The sequence below is a fragment of the Mytilus californianus genome, unplaced genomic scaffold (assembly GCF_021869535.1).
Source record: "Mytilus californianus isolate M0D057914Y unplaced genomic scaffold, xbMytCali1.0.p SCAF_8, whole genome shotgun sequence".
In the NCBI taxonomy this organism is placed as follows: Eukaryota; Metazoa; Mollusca; class Bivalvia; order Mytilida; family Mytilidae; genus Mytilus; species Mytilus californianus.
The window spans coordinates 61,289,494-61,299,088 of record NW_026262734.1 but is presented as its reverse complement, the minus strand read 5'-3'; the positions used below and the strand labels follow the sequence as shown (position 1 = coordinate 61,299,088).

Sequence of the window (9,595 nt, the reverse complement as noted above, 5' to 3'; positions counted from 1 at the left end):
AAGAAATAATTTTATAACCTTGAAAGTTGAAGTTAAATAGTTGAAGAACATATCCAATTATAAAATATACAAATATAGTTCCCTTTAATTAAAGTGTATTTTTATTTTTATTTTTTTCTTTGCCTTTCTCATTCATTTCTTAGTTTTTTTGGGGGTGGAAATGAAAGAAGAGAGGTGAAATAAATTTTGGATGTTGTATTTTAACTGATTTTGATAAAGAGTAGACTGGTTCCCGATCGCAATATTCAGTATGTTACACATATACCAATATTAGCTAATACCTGGAACGTAGTACCGGGAACCAGGATAGATAAAGAGTGATTAGGCTAAGTGCAAAAAGGTAATATTTACAGTTTTCGGAACATCTCTTGACTTGTCCATAGGGGTATCGATATGTATTGGCTAAATTTGTAAGATATTGGGGGAGCAATATTTATGAATTTTGGATATGTTTTTTGACTAGTACTATACATTACACACACAAAAGATTAGACAAAAAGAATCGGTGCAATTTTTTTAATGAGACAAAAAGTTATAAAGAACTAATAGAGGAATTGTGGCCGAGGCTGATACCCAAAATCTTGAAAATAAAGAAAGGACCAACTTTATTGACAGAAAGTCACTTCAAATGATAAATAGTAATGGTTCATTGTAATTTTATTCAATATAAATCTTTAAACCTGTTATAATATGTAGTTTTAGGCATTTTTGGCCATTTTGATGTACTGAAAGCCCTTTGACCCCAGTTTCAGCCCTTTCTGTCAATAATGTTGGACCCTTTTTATATTTTAGAATATATTACTACTCTATTGTCTTACAAACCATCACATCTTCAAAATGGATGCCTTTTATCACAAATATAATCAAAAATTAATAGATAGCTCTGCACCTGGCTATAATGGGCAGTGTCACATTTGGACAGGTTTATGTACACCTGATGGCAAATATGGAGTTATTAATTGTAAATTTCCAGATGCCAGAGGGTGGAGACAAATGCATGTGCACAGACTTGCCTACATGGTGCATCATTTTAGACATTAGAATATTTTAATTGATAAAACTGATGATGTTTTGCACCTGTGCCACAATTGGAAATGCATTACTGTTGAACATCTGTAGTTGGAACCTCATGGTTTCAACAACAGCCGATAGGCATGCGTTTCAACCGGTTCCTGCTTGGGCCACCCAGATCCCCTCCCTCCCTGCAGGGTGGAGTTGAAAATGGATAACAATAATTTGGGTAAAATAATTATTCGGGTACTCTTTTATTTTTATTTTACTTATATTTTTTTTCTGGGGCAGGCTAAAATATATTTTTATCAGAATGAATGTGTGCTAGAGTGTTTTACATTAATATTTATTTTCTTTCAGATTGATTAATATTAATAAGTAGTTTTATTATATAAAATTAAAATTGAGAATGGAAATGGGGAATGTGTCAAAGAGACAACAACCCAACCATAGAGCAGACAACAGCCGAAGGCCACCAATAGGTCTTCAATGCAGGGAGAAACTCCTGCACCTGGAGGCGTCCTTCAGCTGGCCCCTAAACAAATATGTATACTAGTTCAGTGATAATGGACGTCATACTAAACTCCAAATTATACACAAGAAACTAAAATTAAAAATGATACAAGACTAACAAAGGCCAGAGGCTCCTGACTTGGGACAGGCGCAAAAATGTGGCGGGGTTAAACATTTTTTTTGAGATCTCAACCCTCCCCTATACCTCTAGCCAATGTAGAAAAAACAAACGTACAACAGTACGCACAGTAAAACTCAGTTTAAGAGAAGTCCGAGTTATTATATGTATTTTAAGAGTTCATTCTTCTATTCTCTTATGCAATCTTATTTTCTTGGTATGTTATATCTTCTTAGTACTGTAGTTCTACTCTATTTTTCTGGTTCATTAGTCAGTCAGTCATGTGTCATATTATCTTGTCTTCTATTGGTCATAGTCACTGAGTTAAAAGTTTTAAATACCACACTTTTTGAATAACTTGAGAGAAAGCTATACAATACAGCAGCCATATTTAAATAAGTTATATACATTATATTCTGGATACTAATTACATATTAATCAGGTCAGTTACTAATATTTCTAAGTCTTTAATATTTACACAGTTTTCCTTTAGTTTGAATCTGAGAGAAAATGTATTTTTGAATAAGTCAGAATGATTGTGCATGAATGATAGATATTTTATTATAAAGAAGTATTGTCATGAATTCAGAGAATTAATATATCATAGATATATTAATGATACATGTATTGGTACAGTTATATTATTATTATAAAAGGTCTAAAGCAATGTCTATTGAACATTATACTTATTGTTTATAAATGCTATGCAGATATAATTTAGTTCATTATACTTATGTAGGTTATATTTGTATTTTTAACAGGACCAGAATATCTTGATATTATTATGATCTGGTGATGCTTCCAAATAGGAGATAGACCTTTGTACCATATACATGGTAAGATCAGTGTTTTCAATGTATTTTTAGTTTACTGTATTGTCCGTGTTTACAGTGGCATATAGCAAGCTTTTGTGTGCTGTGCACGCAGAAGCCACTTGCAGGGGTGGTCTGGGGCCGCCTAAGGCCCCCAGCAGGTCAAGGACAGAGCCCTTGTAGGGGGACCAGGGGCCAAAGCCCCCCAGAAGCTATGAGATTTAGCAAATACACAACTGTTTCATTACAGAAACTCAGCCAAGTTGTGCTACCTCAATTTAAAAAAAAAATTGTGTAAGTTGGTCTTGTTTCAAATCCCTCGATAATCGAATATGAGTATTTAGTTTTATTCACTGCCGACAGTTAATATACAAACAGTAGAATATTACGTATGCTGGTAATTTGCCTTTTGGGTATACCAGAGTAAGTAAGAACAAATTATTTAAATAATATTTTCAAACAATGATGTTTTCGTTTACTTGTATATCATTTTGTTTTTTACGAGCCGGCCTCACAACTTGGTTAATACACATTCAAAATTGAGACAAGCCTCCCAATTTTGAATGTCAATTTCATCTGATAAAAAGCAAATAACAACAATTTATAGTTTAAATTTATGCAAGAAACATTTTTCTGTTTTTTGCATTATCAAATATGTCAATCACTTCTTTCAATTCTATATCAAAATCAGAATGAATGTGCAACAATGCTAGTGAAGATAACCGTTCTTGTCCCATTGTTGATCTCAATTAAGTTTTAAAGCGTTTCAGGACGCTGAAAGATCGTTCAGCTGTTGTGGTTGTAGGAGGCATCGTTAGAAGTATTTTCAGAATACAGTAAACATTTGGATAAAGTTCTTTGTTCGTCATTTCCAATGTTTCACAAAGTTTCAAAACCCGATTTTGTAATAAAAAAAATCTGTTGGTCATTCGATTTTCTCCTCATTTCACAGAAACATATATAAAACAACTGCAATAATACACGGGTTTCGTGCTGATCGTACTCCAACTGGTTGTTAAGGTATCCAGAATTACTGAGAAAGAATTACCTTATGTATATCAAAATATGTGTTGCAATTTACTGACTTAACATGAAGTAGTTCGGTAATTTACTCGGAGAAAAGCTTGACAGACAAGATGAATGCAATATACATTGTATTCCAACTCAACTTAATTTCATATTAATATATTTATATATATTATATGAATTTATTTTATGGTTGTCGCTTGTTACTGTATTTCATATTTGTGTTCGTTAATTATTTTGTATATATATAAATCTGGTCGTAGGTTTTCTCATCTGAGTTGTTTTACACTGGTCATTTTGGGGCCCTTTATAACCTTACTTTGCAGTGTGAACCTAGGCACCGCACTGAAACCTATGATTACTTACATGATCAACGACATAGTGTTGGTCTTAGATAGAGAGTTGTCTCATTGGCAATCATACCACATTTTCTTATTATACCCCACGCAATGAGTTGCGGAGGGTATAATATTTTTGACCCATCCGTCCGTCTGTCTGGCCGTCAGTCCGTCAGTCCTGTTTCTTGTCATCGCAACTCCTCTCAAACCACACAACAGAATTTCACGAAACCTTTTTAGATAATAAGGACATACTATGTAGTTGTGCATATCGACAGGAAATTACGATTCAATTTTTTTCTAGGAGTTACTCCCCTTTGAACTTATTTACTTTAATGTACTACTGCAACAGTTTGTCATCTCAACTCCTCTGAAACCACACAACAAAATTTCATGAAACTTTGTAGATAATAAGGACATACTACGTAGATGTGCATATCGACAGGAAATTACGATTCAATTTTTTTTCCAGGAGTTACGCCCCTTTGAACTTATTTGCCCAATATACTACTGCAACCTTTTGTCATCGCAACTCCTCTCAAACCACACAACAGAATCTCATGAAACCTTTTCAGATAATAAGGACATACTACGTAGATGTGCATATCGACAGGAAATTACGATTCAATTTTTTTTCTAGGAGTTACGTCCCTTTGAACTTATTTGCTTCAATATACATCTGCAACGGTTTGTCATCGCAACTCCTCTGAAATCACACAACAGAATTTCATGAAACTTTGTAGATAATAAGGACATACTAGGTAGATGTGCATATCGACAGGAAATTATGGTTCAATTTTTTTTCTAGGAGTTAGGCCCCTTTGAACTTATTTGCTTCACTATACCTCTGCAACAGTTTGTCATCGCAACTCCTCTGAAACCACACAACAGAATTTCATGAAACTTTGTAGATAATAAGGACAAACTATGTAGATGTGCATATCTTTTTTTAGCACGAAAGCTTGTATTGAAATATATATGTCAGTTTCAGTAAATGGTTTACCATGACTGTCTACTTACCAAGTGTCTTCCTTTTTGAAACTCGTATTGGTATAAATCAGATCGTTTGGTTTTTTTTTTTCAATTTTTTAGAATTGATTAAGTATTACACTTGTCATTTGGCCCTTTATAGCTTGCTAGCCTATGAGGTGTGAGCCTTGGCTGAGAGGTGTATATATACATTTTGATAGTTTAAATTTACCTAGCAGGAAAGGGGAAATCGTCTACATTTTCCCATTTTGTCTGAATTATATTAAGTTTTAAATTGTTGTCTCTTATCATGATTCCTCTGTTAAGATTACCAATATTGGAATCTATATGCGGTAACTCAACCGTATTATTAACCTCAGTTTCGTACGCATCATTTTCACTAGACTGTCTTTTCCTAAAAAAAACCAAAAAAAACCCAGTTTTTTGACACGATGCATATTGAATGTTAGCGGAAGTCAAACTTTGGAGTATTTTATAACAAATTGATATACGTATGTAACTAACAGCCAATTATGGACTAAACAATGTTTTTTTATTATTTATATATTCTTTCTCTCCCTTTTTCATGTTTTTTCATCTTTATTAAAAAAAAAGGAACAACATTTTTTTTTCTCGACATTTTGAGTTGTGCACACAAGTGCATCGTTGCGTCAATGATAGCTACGCCACTGGTTTGTCTATTTAATTTAAGTTCAGTAAATGTATTGTTTGTGTCTTGTGAATAGTAGTTACCTGTATGTCAATAATTACATGCAAACATTATAGTATCAAATAGTTCATTCATAAATCAATGAATGATTAACGTAAGATTATTGGACATAATGTAGCACTTAATCCTGACTTGGTTTACAATTGAGTTTGATTGAATTTATATATTTATAACATATACACTTTAATAGTATTGGTTGTATTCTTATAGAAAAGAGCCAGTTTATCGTATTTTATACATGTACTTTCCGTTATAAGAATTAGAGTTATATCCCTTTGTACACCGTATTGTCTATGTATTTATGTTTTGTTATTTGTGTACTTTCAGGGTTATTTATATATGTCGTATAAATAAACATCTTAAACATCTAGACGAATCATTTTATTCCGTCCAAGAACCCTGTTACAAATGGGAGAAAAAAAGAAAAGAAATTTGAAAGCTAATGTACAACAACTTCAGATTCTTTTTTTAATATTTGTGTGGTCCTGACAAGGACCTTTTATGATTTTGTTTGCTGGTTGATCTGTCATCTCAGTCAGTAGCTGGTCTTGGAAGCTTTGGTTTGCAGCATCTGTCATGGTCCTGAAACTGTAAGGCATGCTGTGGATCTAGTTGACCTTTGCAGTAAGGGAGCTACCATTTGATTTTTATGGGGGGGCTAGGATGAAAAATTTTGTCCTGCCTATTTATTTTTCCCTCTATTCGGTCCTGCCTTTTTATTTTTCACTCTATTCGGTCCTGCCTTTTTTTTTTAGTTTATCCTGACTTTTTTTTTACATAAATTGTCATCCTGCCTTTTTTTTTTGCAAATAATCTCATCCTGCCTTTTTTTTTACTCAAAACTCCTGTCCTGCCTATTTTTTTCAAATTTCATCCTAGCCCCCCCATAAAAATCAAATGGTAGCTCCCTAATAGTCATGCTTTTTGTTCATTTCTCTCCATGTCTTGTGCTCTGCAAGCTTTTCTGCATTCTGCTTTAATCTTCTTGCTTGAACTGTTGGTCTTAGTATGTAATCTTGGTTGTATTTAAAGTCAGTGTCCATTTTCTTGAGGTGAAGTTTACTTCGTTCTGAAAGGTCTACTCCTAGATTCGTACATTTAAGTTGTGTCGAGGTTCCGGGCATGTTGTTATTTCTATGTACTCATGAAGCAAGTCGTCCTTACATATTTTTGGAGTACATTACATTTTTGGGCAAACTAACACTCAGTGCTCTATGAACTCCTTCATTTTTGTTAGTATTGTCATAAAGTTTCATACTTTCAATAGCTGCTGTAGTTAATTTCATTTTCAGGATTTCTTGAAGTAAAAATTTGTCTGTTTTATCCATTTGCAGGGCAGTGATCTGGTATGTGGACAAGTAAGATGAACTACTCCACCAGTTATGTGCAGCATCACCTTTGCAGACAATGGAATATTCATGACACTGGGTGCAGTCACCACCATAGCAGCGAAGAGTTGCATCGAGCACTTTTGGTAAGTCTTTGATTATTTCATTAATGTTTTTGTCATATTTCTCCATCAGTTTCTTTACTATCATGGAACATCTGCACTTTATATCTTTGCTAAACACCGTCCTCAGTTGTTTATTTTCCTCTTTTGTTTTTCCATGGAACATTCCCGGACTGTATTGAGCTCGCAATGAGGCCCTGAATCGAGACTGTCCCAAATGTACATGATCTGCCAGTCTTTCTACTTTCCACATTGGTTCTGTCATTTTTTCTATTCCCAGTGCAAAAACTTGAGTCGCATTCTGACCAGGCTTCTTTTTACTAACTATTGTGTTGCTGTTGTATCGAGCATCCACAGTTATGTTAATTTCATTTTCTGAAACACCTTGCCTCCTGTTCACTTCTTTTACTAGTTCCAGTTTTTGTGCCATATCTGTTTTGTTCAGCTTGACCATTTCAGCTGCTACTCTGCTGGATGTGCATTGCATACTGCTTCTACATGGTGGTGGTGTGTCCATTCATGCAAGTAGTTGCTGCACTGTTGTATTTCCAATTGGGCAGTCCTGCAAAGCAGATGCAAGGGCTACATTTGGTTGTCCTGGGTTGGATCCTGGTTTGCCATTAGCTATTTCTTTGTACATCTTTATTCTGTCTCCAATAAAACCACAGATTATGCATTTCAGGGTATACTGCCAGCAAGTTCCCCACTTTTTCTGTTCATGATAGTCAACATTAAACTTGGGACAGGATGGTGAGTCCACTTGGTGTTTATTATAAGTAGTGTTGTACAAGCTGAGTGTCAGTTGACTGTCTATCCACCTCATACCAGAATGTAATGCTTTATTTTCTTCTCTTTCCAGGTCAGCATTAGCTTGTGGTCGAAGAGTACAGATGTGACCAGTCGCCTCTTTGCAGTCAGGAGATTGTAAAGTTTGCCGCACATAGGAAGTACTTGCACTAGCTGAATCAGGCATCTGTATCGACGTCAGGCCTCCACTTATAACATTTGTGCCAGCTTAGAACCAACTAGGATTTCTTGGAGAGTTGTCTTTCTTTGACCTTTTCTTGCCTTTGGAATATGGGGGTAATACCATTAGTGAACATTTTGAAAAGTTAAACTGTATCAGTTATACTGCAACTTGGACTAATGGAATAAACTTTGGACATCCTTATATTTATAATCAAGTGGTGTACAATATTTGCTTTGATGTACATTTTTTCCTTTGATGCAATCTGTGGTGTGGTGTTCCAGAGACCACATTCAGAGGCAACTCTGAATAAACAGTGTTTTCTTAGCAGTATCCAGTTGAGCCAATTATTCTATTATCAGGGGTCCAGATTAAGATTGTTTGATCAAAATCTATGAAAATATGTTACTTTATAATATTTGAGTAATCAATTTAACAAAAAGGCATATGGAATTTTTTTATTAATTTTTTAAATAACTTTTGTTGTCAAAATGTGATATATCTTTTAAATAATTTTTTTCTTTCAGAAATCTTTTATAACATTAAAATTTCTTTCATGAACAAAAAAAAACACTAAAAAGTTTATTTCAGCGTGATATTTCAAGGAATAAAGAAATTACACTAGTTGGAAATTTTCATTACATGTAAGGGCTATTCCATTAAAAAGGAGGTACTAGGGTCGGAAGGCAATTTTTAAGTACCCCCACGACCAAGAGGAATGTACCATTTATCTTAACACCAACCAACAGGAAGTCGTTTCATAATAATACAAGAACCAACTGGAATATATCTAACTTATTTTATTCTAATTTACCACAACCAAAGGAATTGTTATTTAAACATTATAGTTGCTGGACAATTTAGAGGGGGTGGACAGGGTCAAGGAGCTACAATGTTTGGTTATTACTATGATATAAAGGGCTATTTGTATCTCTTTTTTTTATATTGTTCAATTCATACCAGAGTATACAATTAAAGTAATAGTTCAAATTCAAAGCTGTTTAAATGTATCATATCTAGTTGCACTATTATGTTCCTTATGAGGTGCTGACCAAGTGTTGTTACTTTGCAGTCGGTCCATCATCCAAGATTGCCGCCAGCTGGGGACTAAGTTTAACATAGGACCCTATGGCAAATACATACAAATGTCTTCTTTTAGAGAACCACTGAATGGAATGAAACAAAACATGGCATGAATGTTCCTTATGAGGTGCTGACCAAGTATTGTTACTTTGCAGTCGGTCCATCATCCAAGATGGCCGCCAGCGGGGGACTTAGTTTAACATAGGACCCTATGGGAAATACATACAAATGTCTTCTTTTAGAGAACCACTGAATGGAATGAAACAAAACATGGCATGAATGTTCCTTATGAGGTGCTGACCAAGTGTTGTTACTTTGTAGCAGATCCATCATCCAAGATGGCCGCCAGCGGGGGACTTAGTTTAACATAGGACCCTAAGGGAAATGCATACAAATGTCTTCTTTTAGAGAACCAGTGAATGGAATTAAACCAAACATGGCACGAATGTTCCTTATGAAGTGCTGACCAAGTGTTGTTACTTTGCAGTCGGTCCATCATCCAAGATGGCCGCCAGCTGGGGACTTAGTTTAACATAGGACCCTATGGCAAATACATACAAATGTCTTCTTTTAGAGAA

The 9,595-nt window shown here is 34.6% G+C and overlaps 1 long non-coding RNA gene across 2 annotated transcripts; it reads left to right on the top strand.

The window, feature by feature from the left end:
* The first annotated feature begins 385 nt into the window (after nucleotides 1–385).
* On the top strand, nucleotides 386–8,930 carry LOC127711477 (uncharacterized). 2 transcript variants are annotated; one of them, XR_007986720.1, is made up of 4 exons: nucleotides 386–410; nucleotides 2,404–2,478; nucleotides 6,852–6,991; nucleotides 7,827–8,930. It is a non-coding gene; the product is annotated as an uncharacterized LOC127711477 (long non-coding RNA). The 2 variants fall into 2 exon arrangements; XR_007986721.1 differs by lacking the exon at nucleotides 386–410 and adding an exon at nucleotides 1,165–1,240.
* The last annotated feature ends 665 nt before the right edge of the window (nucleotides 8,931–9,595 follow it).